Raw genomic sequence first — 19,468 nt, 5'->3', positions numbered from 1 at the left:
GATGCTTTGGACATAAACGAAATTTCAACTAATATTTAACTAAAACATTAATGCAGATTTTGTGCAAAACTGTAACCCAAAGATCAAATGGGCGAGAGTGCATATCGCCTCTGCTTCATAATGATTAGCCCCAAGTATGAAGAAATCTCATTCAGTGGTTCAAAGTATATAAGCTACCTCCCAAACTAGCAACTTAAACAACAAGCCGTAACGCAACGTTTCGATGATGTTTTCCCTGACCCTAAGGTCAAAGGGTAAATATGCATGTCAACCAACGAATTCCAAGTGTGAACAAATCTATTAAGGAGTTCATGAAATATAAGCAAATTAAAATATTTGATCCGAAACCTTAATGTCGGCATTTTGCGAATGTGACCTTGTCTCCAGGGTCATAGGGGTGAGCAAGCATGTCAAAGAAAGAATTTTCTTAGTTTTATAACGACGAATGCCACGTCTAAGAATCTATTAATTAGTTAGGAAATATTAGCAAATGAAAAACACTTTAAGTCAAATTTTATGAGAACTTGAACCAAATGTAAAAGGGGCTAGTGAGCAAATTATAGCACGAATTGTTTTAGGGTTTTTATTTACGCCAAGTCTAATGAGTCTTATGACACTTTTTTGAAATGTACGCAGATTAAGAATTGTTACAGTAAACCTCAACTGTTGACAAGCCAGATGGGTCCTATGACACTTTATGAAATGTACCAAGATTAAGAATTGTTACAGTAAACCTTGACTGTTGACAAGCCAGATGAGTCTTATGACATTTTATGAAATGTAAGCATATTAAGAATTGTTACAGTAAACCTTAACTGTTGACAAGCCAGATGAGTCTTATGACACTTTATGAAATGTACGCACATTACGAATTGTTACAGTAAACCTTAACTGTTGACAAGCCAGATGTGACTGTTATATCTCGCTTCCTACTAACATGAACTCGAAATAAAAAATTCAATGAAGTTCTGAAGGGTACAAATAAGATTGCAGTGACCTAATTTTAGTTGATATGTTTGGTACCCGCTTAGATGCATCAATATGCAAAGTGACATTGCTCTGGGACTAAATATACGAGAGGAACTAGCAACAAAATACAAAACAACAGAAAGGCTCTCATCATATTATCATTTGGACTGACAAAAACAATCTTGCAGGGCACAGTGCGGGTGCAGAAGAAGACGCAAACAGAAAAAGAGGTTGAAAGACAACATTAACGAGTGGACAGATATGGGGATTGGAGGTTTCCAAAGAGCAGTATAGAACAGGGAAACATGGAGAGAATTAGAATTCTCGGCAAGTAAAACATTTAAATTCTAACCGCTGCTGTGGAATTCAGAAATTTAAATCTAAATGCTTAATATACGAAATGAAATGTTCAACCATAGCTGTGAAATCCAACAAATATAACTGAGAAACGCAACACATGAAAGGACATTTTCACTCTCAGCTGTGAAATGCAACAAATACAATTAAAAAACGGGACATATGAAAGTAAATTTTCAGTGCAAACACTTTAATTCAACGTGTGAAAATGGAATTCTCGACATACATCATTGTACTTTTAACCACTGCTGTCTAATTCAACAGTTGAAATCTAACAACTCGACACAGAAAATGAATCTTTCAACCACCGCTATGTAACTCAACAGATGCAGTTGCATATCTCGAAAGATGAAATTCTCAACATACGAAATAAAAGTTTCAATGGCAATTTTCTCATTGGACCAGCTTGCGTTCCCTACGGTGCCTCGTAGTTTTACTCTTATTGTATTTTTTTTGTTGTTGTTTTTTGGGTTTTTTTTTAAAGTTTTGTTTTAACTTCGTTAGATTAACAGATTACTAGATGTTTGCTTCATAAATTTGGTAGCAAAATGAACGTTTTCGTCTCTTTCCAATGACAGTCGAACATGTACAACTTATAAAGACCCAGAGGTAATCGTATGGATATTTTTTGAAAATCATTGATATATAGATAAATACATGAATGAATAAATAAATAAATAATGCAAACAAATTCACATATCATGTGTAGAATATTAAAAAGGTTGTCCTCATTTGTTGTGCATACTTCAATAAGGGGGTTTTGTTGGGGGTGGGGGTGGGGGTGGGAGAGGCAAGAATTAGACTATCAGAAAAAGAATTCATCTTAGAGATAACGTTCTTGGCATTCTCGACAAGTGACCTGTCATTAACAAGACAAAAATCTTAACAAAACAAGTGGTTTTCCAAAAGAGAAAATTACTTATGAATTGAATTGTATCTTTTACAGGATTCGTGACGACATAAAGCTGAAAATAGATTCCACACTGCAATAACGGCCGTAAGCGAAACGAAGGTCATTCATGCATTGTGTTTAATCGATTTTTTAGCTCCATGACCAAATGAATCTGTAATAATAAAATTCAATCTTTATAATTGCAAATATGTATAAATATAATAACTTACGTCATGAAATAAATAACATAACTGCATTTTATCCAGCATTTGCAAGTATTGTCAAAGCATGAGAGACTGGCGCGTGAATGCATAAGTAATTCATTTCTGATGTTATGTACTAAGTTTTTGTTTTCTGCGTCACATAATGCAGTTGTTACCAATTTAAATACATTTTACAAAGGCTTGGTCAAATATTATAATGGTATGCATTATTGAAATGGATGCTGCTAACGTGGCATGGTTTAGTCCATTGCAACGTCTATTACCAAGTATGATATCATGCGCGATATTTCACTAGTCAACACATCAAAAACTAAAACTGGTCCAAGTAGCACCATATCGATGAAATTGTTTAATAGTAATGAAAGATATGCAATGTAAGAACTTACTTTTTTCGAGAAAGTGGACATAGTTTTAGAGGATAAGTAAAAGTTCTATCGAATACAATACCAGATAAAATTTTTCTTTCACATCATATCATTGATATGCTCTTACTTTAACTCCGTTCACATTTCTCTTATAACATAGTTGGTACACTTTATCTACAGCGAGTGCAGTTAAATATTTTTGATATTACAACATGTTAACATATCACATCACGTGACTCTGATTGTAACATATAAGAAAATACAATTCTTGAGCAGCATTCTCTTTACTGATTGGCTGCGATCGTGGGAACATTTTCCTAACCCCGCCTTCTGGAACATTTTGTTAATACTATTACTATTAACATTTTGGCTGCTGAATCGATTCCAGGAAGGAAACTGGGGAAAAAAAATGGTCATGTCTGTCCGAAGATGGCCAATTTATTCCTCAGGGGTATATCATATCACGCTGTGGAATCGGCGTAAAACCCCACGACAAGAACAACAACAACAACAGCAACAAAAATAAAGGTATTGATCAGTTGATAACGGGTGTGGGAGCCGAAAGAGGTTTGGGCGCTGCAAGACTACTGGTGCCCGTGCTCTTGGTACCCCAAGACCTCTGGCACCCGGGGCAAAAACTCTGTCCGCCCCCCTCACAGTTAGTACCCTACTGGGTAGGTAGGAGGTATACCCATGGAATCCGCCCTATAATGTATACAAGCGTGGGTTGAACGTTAACTTATAGAAGTAAATAAACTCATCTCTATTCACAAAAGAATGAAGACAAAACCCGGTCTCCCAACTGACAGAACTTTATCCAGTCACTGCAGTTTTGCGCAGGAAAATATCTCAAACAGCTGATGTTTCTTACATGGTGCAGTTCTGACTCTAAATAAAATTTATTCATGTCTTCTGTTGTTTAATGTTCCAAAACAAATCATGCAATTATCCGGTCACAAATACATTACAGTTAATATGTGAATTTCTGCGTCCAGTAATCATTTTTGCTCATGAATACGCATATAATGGAATGTTTTTTTAGTAAAATTGAAATATTGAAGTGTTAACATGGCTTGTTTACCCTAGCTGGTATAAAACTATGTGACATCACACGTACGGGACATTTGATGTTGAAAAATAATGTTTTCTATGTAAAATGTTCTATTTATTCGAAAGCACACTTGCTTTTTTGTTTATAAAAAAAAATGCTTTTAAACGTTAGTGATTGTATACCTGCGTCTGGGACTATAGTTAACGCGCAAAAAATGAAAGGTTTACAATCTGATTCAGAAAGAATGAAATAATTCCTTCGTCTTCGCTCTAAACACTTTCCATCAATAGAAAACTTTCCTTCCATCAATAGAAAACTTTCCATCAAAAGAAAACTTTCCATAAAAGAAAACTTTCCATCAATAGAAAACTTTCCATCAAAAGAAAAGTGTCCATCAATAGAAAACTTTGATAGACAGAATCTCATGCTGATTCAGTATTAAATGCATGAAAGTCGTTGAAAAATGTCTAGCTTTTGCTCACTACAGCTCACAAAAGATAGACATTATTCAATACGTTTCTTAAGCTCAATATTAATAATTACCCATCTGATATCCTCTGTCTATGTAATGGGTGAATCTAAGCAACCATAACGTCACGTATGATGCACAAGCACAATAAATTATATAAATAATAAATAAATACACTTTAAAGTCTTATTATCACACTGATAATGAGCTTATCTACTTAATTATTTGTTTTTTTCTTTCAACTAAAATGACTGTTCATTTTATAAACGGTGTCTTACATCTTAACTAGTTTCATTTTTTAAAGTTATGACACTATTTGAATGATTTCAATCACGACCAACCATATTGTTTAAAACAATTGCCATTGTATATCCGTGCTTCAACTCCCCCCACCAAAAAAAAAAAAGATAAATAAACCCACAAGCTGACAATAATGAATTATATTTTCCTGATGTTGGAAAAATCTATATTTGTTCTGTTCTGAAGATATATTATCACGAAGTTTTGACTAATTTAATCCACCCTCGCACTGATTTTAACCCTATGATGAAGTCTTACATCAACACTGATAACAATTTCAGTAGATGTCAGTCGTTAATTTGCTTATTATGGCAACATGTATTAAAATTTAATCTCAAATTCTAGGTACATGAAAAAAAACCGTTTTCTATTCTTTGCCTGTCTTATGAATAAATCCTAACCTAATTTCCTCTGATAAATGTTTTAGAGATGGCGACGTGACATTAAAGGACTAAAATCAGCTGTTTATCCCGGATTTCAAACGCTTTCAGATGAGACGTTATATCAATTAAAGCGCTAACTAGGCATTTCGCACTAATGGGCTAGCCCGTTCTGTAGTCATCTCTCAAACATCTATGTTTTGTGATGTTGTATTAATTCACATCTAGCTGGCAGCTAATACACTTGCAGGCACTTAATACATTTACAAGGACTACCCTACAGCGGAATGATTGGTAATTTAACTAATCACCGCTCGGCGTAGAGAGACAGCAAGTCCCTGCTTGTCGATACACTACTGGGTCAAAATTCAGTTTCGAGTGGGTTAGTGATTCTCCAAGAGTAATAAGGCTTCAGTACCTGTGAGGAAAGGTGGTATTTCTATATTCTTCCTTCAAGACTGATACAAGTTCAATAGGATTCAGTCTCTAAACCTTGAGGTGAGTTGTTGTGTCAAACTGTTCTATTTCTTTTTCTGTTTGCAACTTTGAGTGGTTGAACAACATTTAAATGTCTATACTTTTGTCAAAATATTTACCCATCTCTCTCTCTTTGTCTCTCTCTCTGCATGACTGAATAACTTTACAAAATGTTTGGTTTTTTTAAATCACTTTAATGAATGAAGATTTTCAGAGAATACAATAATACTCTAGTGTGCGAGATTCAGACAGTATACGTGTAACGAACACAACTTTGGGCAGATTATATTTATTAGATATTCCAGCAGACATCACCAGCTATATATATATGTGTCATACCACATTGTTACGACATGCAAATATTGTGACGATGTACGCGTAAAGGTGATATATATATATATATATATATATATATATATATATATATATATATGTGTGTGTGTGTGTGTGTGTGTGTGTGTGTGTGTGTGTGTGTGTGATGAGAGCACCCCGTACAAACTTGTGAACAGTAAACGCACTATTGGTGTGTAGCATCCTTAGCATGTGACAATTAGGAGAGATTATATGTTACTGTGTCGATCACGTATCTGACACACACACTTGACTCATCTTTACCTCTAAAAAAGTGTGAACTTCCTCATGCAAGGCATTCCAGTATACACTAGTAATATAACACATTCTTGTCATATGTGTATCCTCCGCCATATGAGACAGAAGGATTTTTTTTTTACGTGAAGTGCATGAACAAACTCTATCATGATGTACCAAGCAAAAAAATCCTTTATACTTCCGAGGGTATGATGTCTACAGAGGAAATGTTTTGACTATATGTGTTTAAATTTAGACACATTTTATTGAATTCTGATACATCGTATCTTTTATATTTCTGTCTTATTGTACTTCATTAATCTTCCTTGAATTTTGTGCATTCTAGTTTGACATATTTGGAATTTTACCTTTGGTTAGCACTATAGGATCACAGTTGTCCTGATGTGCTGTAAAACATACATACATACATACATACATACATACATACATACATCCATGCATGCATGCATGCATGCATGCATACATACATACATACATACATACATACAATCAACCATACGACCGTTGGGCATGTACAAGGAGCTTCGAATGTTTGTTAGTAAGTTTTTGTTGTTGTTGTGTTTTTTTAATGTTAGTTTTCTTGCAATTTATTTCAAATACAAATAATGGGCAGAAACCCTTTTCATCAGTGCATATATCCTACAAGTGATTCCAATATCCCTGTGGATGTATTTTTTTAATGACAACTTCAAAGAAGTATCTAAGGGAGCTTTATGAAAGTTGGAAGAAAACGGCAGTGTGGTATTTGTTTGTTACTTCTAAACTTAATGTGGTGGCCTCGATGATTTTAATATAGTGTTTCCGTCGTGTTTGTAATGTATTTTATGTACGATTCGTTATGTTCATCACGAATGACATTTATTCTATAAGCTCAGAAATCGCCATTGTTTGACAAAGGTGCGTTTCTCGATATTTCTTGGCTGCAACTTTAAAACAGAAATTGTGACTCCCATGCTGTGATCAGGTTCGATCTAAAAGAATCCGTACAATGTGATAGGTTACATTCGCGGAGCCAACATTTTAAGCGCTTTATATATTGTTGAGTTTTCGCCGTGTTGACGAATTTGTTTTTCGCTCCATTGTATGGTTGGTGTATTGAGAGTATTCGACATTTTGCTTCTAGTCTCGTTTTTGATTTTATAAATTAGACATTATTGTTTTAGTTGTAATAATGTTTGCGTATCAAAATTCTGCTCTTTCGAATCTTATCAGAATTTACACTGTACAACCTTTGTCTGGATTTAAGTTTATAATGGTAAAGGATGCGTAGAATTTTAAAGAATTTTATTTCTGGAAAGACTACTTGATAGCGATAATAGCTGGTTCATGTTTTCCCAGGAAGATATCTACAAAAGTATATCCACGCTTAATGCATCCACCCCTCCCTCTCTCTCTCTCTCTCTCTCTCTCTCGCTCTCTGAACCTATTTTCAGTCCATATGAGCTGTCCAGATGGGTAGTAAATAAGTTATACAATGAAATAAATAAATCTAAAATGATCTAATAGCTTAAAATTCGTATATATGATCGACATTATTGCAATATCTGACTGCTTGTATTGATTTTGCATAAGTTATATATCTGAAGTTCAAATATCATTGTTGGAACATCTGTCACTTTCACAGTTCAGCAGATTTGGACAAACATAGTATACCATTCGGAGTGACTTTCCATTCTGTGTGACATCCTGTTTGGAATGCGTTTCAAATCACTTCACAAATGATAAATATCATGTAGGTCAAACCTGTCTTTGCACAAAAATAAAACTTACTCTCAAATTCTTCTTTTTTCATTTTCTTCTTCTTTTTCTATTTCTTCTTCTTCTCCTTCTTCTTCTTCCTCTTATTATTATTATTATTATTAGAGCTTAAACCTCAGTGTGATTATAATCAATACACTATCAAGATGGCCCTATTTTCGGGAGCAGGATTATATCTGCAAAATTTGAATAGTATGAAGACAGTCTAAATATGATTTGCTATTTTCTTTTTTCTTTTTTTTTGGGGGGGGGACTGAGTCGAAGTTAATTGTGCTCATACAGTTTTCGGCTTCTTCCTTGCTAAACTCGTGTATATATAAAAGACATACGTGCATATAAAATGTAGTCCAGAAATCATCAGGCGTCAAATATTGAATATACATGTCAGTCTGTGTAGAAAAATGGAAAAAACCTGGTGGTGATTATAAACGGAAGTTTCGTAAAGTGTTACGCAATTGAAAGCCATTTTGCTTTCATTTTTTTCCCTACAAGACATTTTAACGACTTCATAGACAATGCATTTACATGAACCCTGTCACGTGGCTACATCATATTTGGCAGGAATGGGATTTCCATTCAGAATGTTTGATTTAAACATTGTATTGTCTCAGTAAGATATAATCAGATTGGGTACCAGCTCTAACAATTTAAATTAGCCCTCGCCCTACATATTACAATTATATTCCAACATGACAACACTGACTAATAATAAAAATGATTGGAGAGAGAGAGAGAGAGAGAGAGAGAGAGAGTCGGGTATCAGTTACATATATGCATGTATTTTGTAGATTATATTTGGGTTTTTTTTCTTCATTTGTACCGCCCTTTCCCCAAAGTAGTCAATCTAAGCCAACAGCTGGATATGGCACTGAAAGCAATTTACTCATCAACTCAGTTTGTTGATGACTGTACTTAGGACAAAGCCTGAAGAAATGCAATGAAGTTTCAATCCCACCGCAGGAAGAAAAACGGGATGTCAACAAGTTAAAGATCAGCTTTTAATGAGCTTACATGTGTGCAAAATCTAGTCAGAATGTTGTTGTTGGGGAAACCATTTATTTCAAACAGAGTCTTGGCTTACTGATGAGCATATTCAACATTTTCTTCAAGGCTTTCTCTTGTACAAATGCTCAAATGATCTTTCATACAGTGTTAGATGTTTTATTTAACTGTGTTGACACCATATATATATATATATATATATATATATATATATAGATATATATATATATATATATATATATATATATATATATATATATATATATATATATATATATATATGGCTTGCAAATGTAATTCTTGTATTTAATAATATCTGGCTTATATTTAATAACAAACTAGGCTTCCTGGGGACCTTATTAATACATTTTCCAAACGATTAAATGTAATTCTTGGATTTAATTATATATTATTCGTCTTTTATGGAAAAACAACGTATTGGGGCTTGATCAACACATTTTCTCCCAAGAATTAGAACTGTATGAACATTTTTTCCTTGCTGCATTTATTCGAGTGATGGCTTGAATGCGGTTTTGTAGTAGCTTATCAACCAATTCTGACAACAATAATTTCATAAGTTCTGTTTATAGGATTTTTTCCAGCGATATTGTTCGGTTGCCAGTGGTATTTGAAAGGAGATAATTTGTGTTATGAAAAATATAAGGTACCATAATAATTGTGTCATCACGGATAAAAGGGCATGACAATATGTCAAAAGGAACTTAAGATTTATTTTTTCTTCTTCTATAAACCACACAAATCATCAGAACATAAAGACTATGTTGCAGTGCAGATAATTCGAAAGATATAATTCCTGTAGAGGGTTCTGTTGTAAAATTTAATAACAAAAAAAAGTGATGTATACTATTTATTGCGTTTTTGCGTATCAATGTGCCACAGTCAGCGTAGAAAAGTGAAACTAAAACGAAACAGAATGCCGAGCTGGTGGTCGAAATGATTTTTAAGGGCATACCTCGCCCAAGTTGACATATAACTAAGTGTATTACGGTATCAGAAGCAATGCGTGCCAGACGCACACTACTGGAAAACAAAAATACCAAGCTCTTTCTGTGAGGATTGTAGTTTTATTTTAACTGAATACAGAGGAGCCATATACCTATAGCTGATAGCGAAGTTGATTATATATCATTATTTTACGATATTCTGATGAAAATTGCGATAGAACAATGTAAAACCTCTAAGAGGAAGATGGAAAATGATTAATTCAAGTAACGTTTGCTACAGTTGTGTGAGAGAAGGCGAATCGAAAGCACCGTGTACCGGTGACATGTTTTCAGACTCAAGGTGTCAGGTAAAATGACTGAAATGATATTTCGTGATGGCAAAGCGTCACACATACTGTGCGTGACAACGAAGTTAGCGCACTTAAAAGTTCGATACTACAACACACTAACAGGCACATACAGACGACAAGCATATAACGAATTCAACGTGTGATAGAAATAGTCCAATCGCATACCATTGTACATTAATATGTTGTTTGGTTATGACAATCACCTGTTCAGCAAGTCACTATATTAAGTATTGTTTCGATTTTGTTTTCAATGAATATACTAAGGAAATGGAAATATATACAAAATTTGTATTAAAAACTGCTGGCTTGTTTTAAGGATGTGTGACGATAGGTTAGATTACGCAAGTCTCCAAAATGAATGTAGTTATGACGTCACTACCTCGCATCCGATCTATCGCAAATATGTTGGTCTACCGATTCTTTGTTGTCATAAAGTTCATTTTAAAACTGTTGAAAAAAATGAAAAAAAGAATGTTAATAATGCTAGTACCGTCTTAAGTCTGAAGATGAATTGATACTATCGAGATACTGACGGACCTGTATATAATGCGATTCGATTTGTGCAGCCTAAACAGATGATCGAACGCTTTTCACCGTGTTAAATATCTATACAAGAATCGTTTCAAAAACTCAAAATCTTATCAACATACTCCGTAGTTTTCACATTCAATCAAATTAGATCAAAGTTTAATCCGAAATTGCTAACAAGTGTAAAACGTCGATTCAGTTTCAACCTACTTTTGTATGTCGCATAACCGGAATAGACTAAACAATACCATATTTACGTTCAATTATAGTTTTGACATGTAGTAAAAATATCGTATGCATACTGCGACAGCATGTGCATTGTCTGAATCATCGAATGCGAAAAAAATGAGAAATTGCCAATTTCAGTGGTGATGGTAGTAAACCTTAAGTAACTACAAATTATGTAATTGTTTTACATATGTTTCATTTAATAAAATCGGTTTGTCACAAGCAGTTCCTTTTAAAGTGATCCAGATGAAGAGAGGTAGATATCATACCGAGCAAAGAACAGAAATGCTTATTGAACAACAAGGATTTTATAGTTCATATGGTCATGCATAAAGACGAAAAGAAACAAAGCTAAGTAAGGTCCGTTGATAGCATTGATTCATTGAAAATCTTTGAACATGTGAATACAAGTGGATAAAGAGTTACAAAGACACTGAAACAGTTTACTAATGTGTAGCTTAAATGTATGACACTAGCTGCTTAAATGTATGACACTAGCTGCTTAAATGTATGACACTAGCTGCATTTAGAAGTTCAGATTCCTTTACAGCTACATGAATATTGTAAGGACTAGCCTTTAGCTTTACAGACATTAATAGATGATGAAAAAATATGGATCGACAATGCAAAATAAATTCATTGAAGGTTAGAGCGGTACAAAGCCAACAGTTCCCAAACTAGAATATACATTGAAAAATAAAGACAAAATATATCATTCACCAAAGAAATCTTCACGTATTATTTGATTCAAACCTGAAACGGATATAAATAAATGTCTTTTGTTTAAAAACAACCGTTCCATAAATCGTACACTTTGCTGAATACATCTTTGAGATAATATGCAACACGTTTGAGATAATATGCAACACATGGTCTATAAAGACTTCTCAAATTAAGAGTATATCTGCTGAACAGATTTAAAACCCCAATTAAAGAAACAGTAATAAAATATGTATTGATGACAACATGTGTTTCAAATGCAAAAGTAATCTATCATCATTGAAGAGAACAAATTGGCGATGCCTTTGTATACGTAAACTTGGAAGACATGAATATAAACGTAACGAAACCAATTTATGAGAAATTTCCAGTGTAAAGTCTATAGGAAATTATTGATGCATGCATTTTACTATTACAAGTTAACAAACAAACAAATACTGTCATAGGATAAGCCTGTGACTGAGGAATTTTTGAATTGCATGAAATATAACATCATTGTCTTTGACAGTAGTGAATATCGCAAGGTCAGTATGAATAAGACAACATCTGGATTTTTCACTGAGCAGTTAAAGACTTCAGTGGGTTAAGGACAACATTTAATTCACAACTGAGAAAGACGTAAAAGGTTTGTAAGGACGTTTGCTACAATGCATGATCAAGCGTAATTACAAATCGAAATATACAGATTGATTATTTAATCTCAAGAGAAAACAAATACCAGGAGACGAATATATTAAGAATATATATCTCACAATTGTAAAATGAATGACATCACAATTAAAAGGTAACAATGTATGTGTTGGACATAAATCATGCTGTTCTTTGCATTGTGCGTTGCACATATTTTTTTTTCTTATGTTATGTTTCAGAGTGTCTGCAGTCTATCTTTGAACATAATTTATGATGCGATATCATTGGCTTTATGATCACCCGTACTGATATTTAGAAATGTATTCCAATAACTCCTGGTTTGGTTGGATTGGCCACAGTCATAAATAGAAAAGGTATCGGTTCTAATAGACACCAGTCAGTAGTGCGAACCACGTATTCAGTTTATTCCCCAGATATAGCACTATCATCTTTTATCTTGGAGTAACCAAACTCAATCTTGGAGTAACCACCCTCAATCGTAAGTAGTGTTGCACTATAACGTTGAGCAGAATATGAGGATGTAAACCAAATCTTTGTTGCATACAATCACTATTAGTCTTTCTATAATCATAGTCTTCACACAGTTAGTCACTCCACATATTATATATATAATCTCGTCAGGTTCATTCAAAAACGTCTATTGCATGCCTCAACCATAATAAATTTTAGCTGATTGTTTATTAATGCTTACGGAGCATCTGAAACAAAATATACAACATGTAAGCATCCACATTTTTATTTTAGCTAATTTAAATGAAATCTTCTATCATATCTGCATATGAAATCAAGCTGGACATAATGATTATCGGTGTACACAATAGTGACACTTACGTGTTGTTTGTTAATTTATGTGCAATTTTGTTGTACAGTATAAACAAATTTGTGGCTTCTGCAAACTGTTCACTTAATTGACGAAAGTGCAAAAAACACATTTAGGAGACCATAACAAGTCACTAAGATATTAATCCTTTTTCTGAGCTGAAAATAATTTATGTGAATTCACTTCTTTCGCACAGCATCTAAAGACGTTTCAACCTTTGAAAAACAAGTGAGATATGTTAAAACTGTTTTATTGAATATATCAGTGATTCTCTCCCAAGCAAAGTAGACATACAGGAAAGCAATTGCATTTTTGAATTTACCATTTAAGGATTGAACAACTAGTTTCGAAGTAATGGCATGGCACTGTAGATAAAAATGTTAGCTTGTAATACATGTTTGTTAATTCTCTACCCATGAATGAGCCAGAGGTTTATCGTCACATTCTAAAATTATTTTCTGCTGCACACAACTATCTTCGAAATAGCAACCAAGATCGCACTTTTTGTGTATCCTTATTCTTGATTACCGCTTTTTGTCATTTAGAGACTTTTGCAAGTTTTATGTTCAGTCTGAAATGCTGTTGTGAAGTGCAAGGGTGTATTTGACAATGACCTTTTGTTATTTGGATGTACTGCTGTATTCCAAAAGTGTGCTGAACAGCCTCACACACGTAGTTCGCTCATTAATTGACCCTGATTGTAACTTTGTACATTTCTCAATCATAATGCCGTGTTGAACCCCATTCCTCCAAACTGAGTAGGTAGGTATCATGATAACGTTTATATCATTAAACTTGAAAAGATCATCGCTTCTGGAGGGCATTGTGACGTTATTAACAAACATTTTACCCGAACATGTTACCAATGCTTTATTAGTATCTTTTTTCTTTTTCTTATGAAACGATGCGAAGAAGTTACTCTCTACAATCATCATATTTGGAGTTAGGTTTGAAATTGCTATGCTATTTATAGAATATTATTTTTGCTGGTAATTTGTCCATTTGCTATCGGGTACTTAGTTATAATTGATCTAACAGAAACAGGAGTGATTATCTTCACAACTTTTTTCATATCCACGAACGATGGCAGACCAGTTGCAACCTCAACAAGCTTTCTCGAAACATGGCAGAGTCATAAGTTAGAGCAGAGCTTTGTATATTTTGTCTTGAGGATGAGTTTCCTGTCTGTCAACATTTATCTGGAAATCAGCAACATTTGTCTGCAGATACATATTTAGTTTCTCCAAAAGGTAACGCATTTAGTAATCTAAGCTCAATCATGACTTTTGAATGCATTGCTTTAGCATGATTTACGTTTTGCCTCTACAATGTTATATAAAAAAATCAGGTAAAAGTCAGTGTTCTAACGGATTGTCGACTGTTATCTAAGTGAAATGAAATAACTAATTTTACAATTTCAATATCCCTGCATGTAAATGGACCTATTAGCATTTTAATCAATACTTTAGAAATAATGCTGAATGCAGATATATATATGCTGCGTGGTAAATATAGCTGATAATTAACATTCTCGGTGCTCCAGTAGTAGACGTGTACTGATGGGGACAAAATTTAACCGAACCTGCATATGTTCTTAAATAAGACTTAGTCACAGATCACTTCATACCATGGGTCATATTTCTCTTATAAGAACCTGAACTATGTAAAGGTTGTGTGCTCTGGTCAAGCATAAGGTAATAGTTACTAAGTGTATAATTACCAGTGAAAAACGATTTCAAAATCGCTAAATGCCATAAAGGAACGAGATAAAATGGCATATATTGTTTGATCAAACATTCAAGGCGAGTAACTTCATCAATCATGAATATTTGTAAAATATTGCTAAACCATTCTTTTTGTCAGACTTCATCACATAATAAAAGGGGACTCCTGTAATAACAAATATTGTATCAAGTTAGTAACCTTGCAGTCTTAAATGAATGTCTCATACAATGTTTTGTGCTATCGAATAAATTGTGTGATGGATGTTCTATTTTAAACACGTTCACCTAATACGAAGATTACGTAAAACAGTGTACTTTGATTTCAACTTGAAATTCCTTCATTGATTTACCCGTTATTCTCTTGGATAAAAAAAACTCAAGACAAGCCAATATGGTCATTGTTGTATTCCATTTATCAGCAAGATTCACAAGAATCGACTCCATGTAAGCAGCTAACAAACAGTAATTGGAAGCATCCCGAAATGATTTTGCATTGTGTTTTGTTCTTTATATTCTTCTGGCCCAGTCTTTGTCCAGTATTGGATTTTCTTTTCCACTTAGCTATATCCAGTATTATCTTGGAATATATGCGATCTCTAGTTATTTAGGGTTTCTATTTTATTAAACTGAATCGTATTATAATGTGAAGTGTCACACTTTATCAATTTTGGACTGAAATCCGTTTATCAACGATAGAATGTTTTATTTTTCAATGTCATTATTTAGATCTCAATAAGTAGTGCTAAACAATCTTCACGTATACGAAACTGCAAATACACTGAGCCTATGTTTGCTGCTTTACCACTTTTTGGGCAATTTTTTTTATTCATTTCTCCCGTTATAATCATCATTTCCTATAAAGTAATGCAAATGCAATATCGTTACTTTTACACCGTCATTGCTTTTCTGATTGTTTCTATGTTGTTTTTTCCATTTTCTTAATCACCTTTTCTCTATTGCACATGTAAAGTTATACAGCTAGCTGCACCTCAAGCGCACGTTGTCTGCCACTCCTTATTTCTTTGGAATATGTCGCATTTCCTTCCGCGCATGTGCACCAACACATCTCCGCCGAGGTGTTTGTCTCAAACGTTCACTGTTTATATTTATATAATTTAACTTCATCGCTACTAAATCTCAAATGGAAATTCTGAAGAACTTCCATCTTCAAATTCTGCATATCTACACACTGTTAAAGGTATGCCGGATTTTACTTTTCATTGTCTGATGATTTTTTTGCGATTTTGGGTTTTATTTACGAATTATAATTGCACATAGCAAAAAGTAATTTTAGGAAAAATACATAGTTAATATCGTAGTTTGCACGAGTGATATACCTTCTTTAAACAAAATTGGAAGAAGGTCTCAATTCCCTTATTATTGCATCAACGTTTATGTGAGTCTCTTTAAATGCATTCACGTAACATTTCGTTGAAATCTCTAGCCTGTAGTCCTTTTCCTTTTTTGTGTATTTCAGTTTTTCTAGATGCGACTGAAATCAACCTCATATTGTTAATTTCTATATTTTCCGTCATTCCTTAATGTTGTGTATTACCATCTTAGGACATTGTGTAGTTTGCAGTCGTCTTATCGCGTTTGGCACGTGCACCATTTTTTGCTTGCCGGTGATATTTATGAAGGTATTTTCTGTTTTTCCTCTTGATTTTAACATATCAAGGATGGTATAAATCCTTCATTTTCTGTTACAGCGTTACCATTTCTTCATCTGTCCCATTCCACAAAACGTATTATCTTTCAAAACATGTCATGCATAGTGATGCCACTGTATATGTACTGTTTTTCAACCTTAACTTCGGTGAGAAAATATATTCATCTACTTCCCAGATGTTAAACGTGCTAGTCTTTATATTCCGTTAAACTAGAAAATCATTGTTACAATACATCTGTATTGACATTTAAAAAAAAAACTGTTCAGCTTTGTATATGTCATGTACATTTAACTCTTATTCGTCCAGTTTGTAAACAATGCGATCACCTAGCTTGTGTGCATTATTTTAAATATTCCTCATTTAAGTCAGGAAGGCGTCCATTTTCAAAGACTGTTTTATGTTTCGAAGTTCTAACTGTTTCACTTATGCTAAATTTAGAAGTTATAAGTACCTCAATGATTAGGTCACTGAATGAACTGATTAATATTTTTCAACCTTGTTTCCTCTTTGCTTGTTTTACTTAAGTCACGACTGATGATTTAGGATGCATGTGATTGTATGCATCAATTCGCTTTCACAAAACTTAAACTTGTTTTCTAAATTACTTCCAGATTCAGGTCTTCCAGGTCATGTTAATATTTCAGTGATTTTCTTTTCCATCAAATCTTTCACATGCTTTATTGCATAATTATCTAACTTCATGAACATTTATTATTTAAGTGTTTCTCTCTTGACATATGTATTTGAAAGCATCGTATATGCCATCTCTTTAACTTTTCCACTTCTTGAGCTCTAAATTATTTTGAGAAGTCATATGTATCATTTTACTCGTATCCATTGTAATTTTCATATACTTGCATGGCAACGATATCTACCTGGTTCTAATCATCCATGAGGCTAACATGCACTCTCTTGATGGCAAATATTTGTCAAATTTGCTTGTGCAATGTGTTGGTACACTGTTCAGTTCAGTGTTATTACAATTAAGAGTATTTTAGTTTTGTTTAATGTATTGCCGTTGCACTGCTGATTGGCATTTATAAGTATAAATCAACGATCTGGATCGTCGTAAAGATGTCATAAAAGTACTGTTTTTGTATGTAGTCTCCTATGGACAGAAGTATATCGTTTGAATGGCATACAACGTCCAGATAATATTTAAAGTTTGATGTATTAAATTTATCATCAAGCCAAGAAGACCAATGACATGAATTTTTATTAAATCATTTCAAACTTTATGAATCATTTCAGATCTCTGTGAAATTAGACCATTAGTTGAATTATCAACAGCTAGTTCATATACTGACCTACGAAGTGTTATTTTAAATCTTTGTTCTTCGTTAATACTGTATTATGCCATTTGCAATCGTTGTGGATTGGCGTCGTAATCCTTCTGAGATCTTGAAGCATTACTGTACATCGAGACGAATACAAATTTGTGTATTTACTCACATCATGTATATTCAGTTCCCCCCCCCCCACACTAAATTGTTTTAACTATTTTGATGTCGTGGTTGGTGGTGCTCATTTCAATGCTATCATCATTAAATGTAGCATGCGAATGGGGATGTTTTCTAAAGCATATAGACCTATATATGTATATATCTCTGTGTGTGTGTGTGTGTGTGTGTGTGTTTAAAATACAAAAATCAAGATTTTAATTATCTACATTTTTTCTTTCTTTATGTGGTGTAAAATAATTTCAATTTAGTGGCAACTTGGCACAGACTTCAGATTTGCTTTGCCTCACTTTCTGTTGCTAATTGTCTTTATTCTGAGTGATCTTGAAATGTTATGGTTTCAAAAGTTCACATGTCTACATATGTGTAGTGCTGGTCTAGCTACTTCATTTTGGTATTTTTGTTTTCCCCTTTCTAGAAGAGAACATTTAAACACAAAAGATGATTGGTCTATTATGAAGCGTTCTACACTAGCAATTAAAAAAAGTATACCCTGATTTGGCGGCACAAACTGCGATGAAATATATATGTTGACGCACTTCATGTGTGGATACGTGTAAGAAATGCCTAAAGACAGTGTAATGCTTGAAACAAGTGGTCTAATCGTATTGATAAATTGTATTTATTAAAATTAACAAATAACATTCCATATGTTACATGAACATGTGCTATAGTTTACACTTCCTAATTTGTTATATTGAGTAAGTTCCTAAAGACATGAAAATTATCACAATAGAGAACACACGCAACAGATTAAAGGCAAACGCATACCACTGCAAAAGTCAACAATATATATATATATATATATATATATATATATATATATATATATATATATATATATATATATATATATATATATATATATAGATAGATAGATAGATAGATAGATAGATAGATAGATAGATAAACATAACAACTCGCGAAGAACTCAGATGATAAGTACAGTATAATGAAAGTGCAAACTAAACTCATTTTACAAAGTGCAGCACATGACGCTTCATGTTAGTTCCCGAGGAAGATGCCAAATGCAGGAGATCCTTTCGAAAATCTCCAATTGGAGTACTTTTGTCATTGGCATCGATTCTATAAGCGTATAAGCTAAAGATGTAAAATCATAGCATTGTAACCTGGCCTCTCATGATACTGTCTAATTAGATCATTGTAACCTGGCCTCTCACGATAGTGTAAAATCATATAATTGTAACCTGGCCTGTCAGGATAATGTAAAATCATATCATTGAAACCTGGCCCGTCATGATACTGTAAAATCATATCATTGTAACCTGGCCTCTCATGCTACTGTAAAATCATGTCATTGTAACCTGGCCTCTCATGAAAATGTAAAATCATAGCCTTGTGGGCTGGCCTCTCGTGACACTGTAAAATCATAGCCTGGTAGCCTGGCCTCTCACGATACTGTAAAATCATATCATTGTAACCTGGCCTCTCACGATACTGTAAAATCATATCATTGTAACCTGGCCTGTTAGGATACT

The 19,468-nt window shown here is 33.6% G+C and overlaps 1 protein-coding gene across 2 annotated transcripts in view; it reads left to right on the top strand.

Moving 5' to 3' along the window:
* LOC149800525 (putative G protein-coupled receptor 139) overlaps nucleotides 1-19,468 on the top strand; it is a 99,433-nt gene that overhangs the window by 9,045 nt on the left and 70,920 nt on the right. Inside the window, exon 1 of one of the 2 annotated variants that reach the window (XM_089954456.1) lies at nucleotides 5,169-5,505. The exons of the other annotated variant lie outside the window; for it this stretch is intronic. The gene's annotated coding sequence lies outside the window, so the exon portion shown is untranslated. Of the gene's footprint in view, nucleotides 1-5,168; nucleotides 5,506-19,468 lie in introns of those variants that run through there. 2 annotated transcript variants of the gene reach the window in all.

The sequence above is a fragment of the Sinohyriopsis cumingii genome, chromosome 4 (assembly GCF_028554795.1).
Source record: "Sinohyriopsis cumingii isolate HCF-2022 chromosome 4, ASM2855479v2, whole genome shotgun sequence".
Classification (NCBI taxonomy): domain Eukaryota; kingdom Metazoa; phylum Mollusca; class Bivalvia; order Unionida; family Unionidae; genus Sinohyriopsis; species Sinohyriopsis cumingii.
This window is presented reverse-complemented; position numbering and strand designations above follow the sequence as displayed.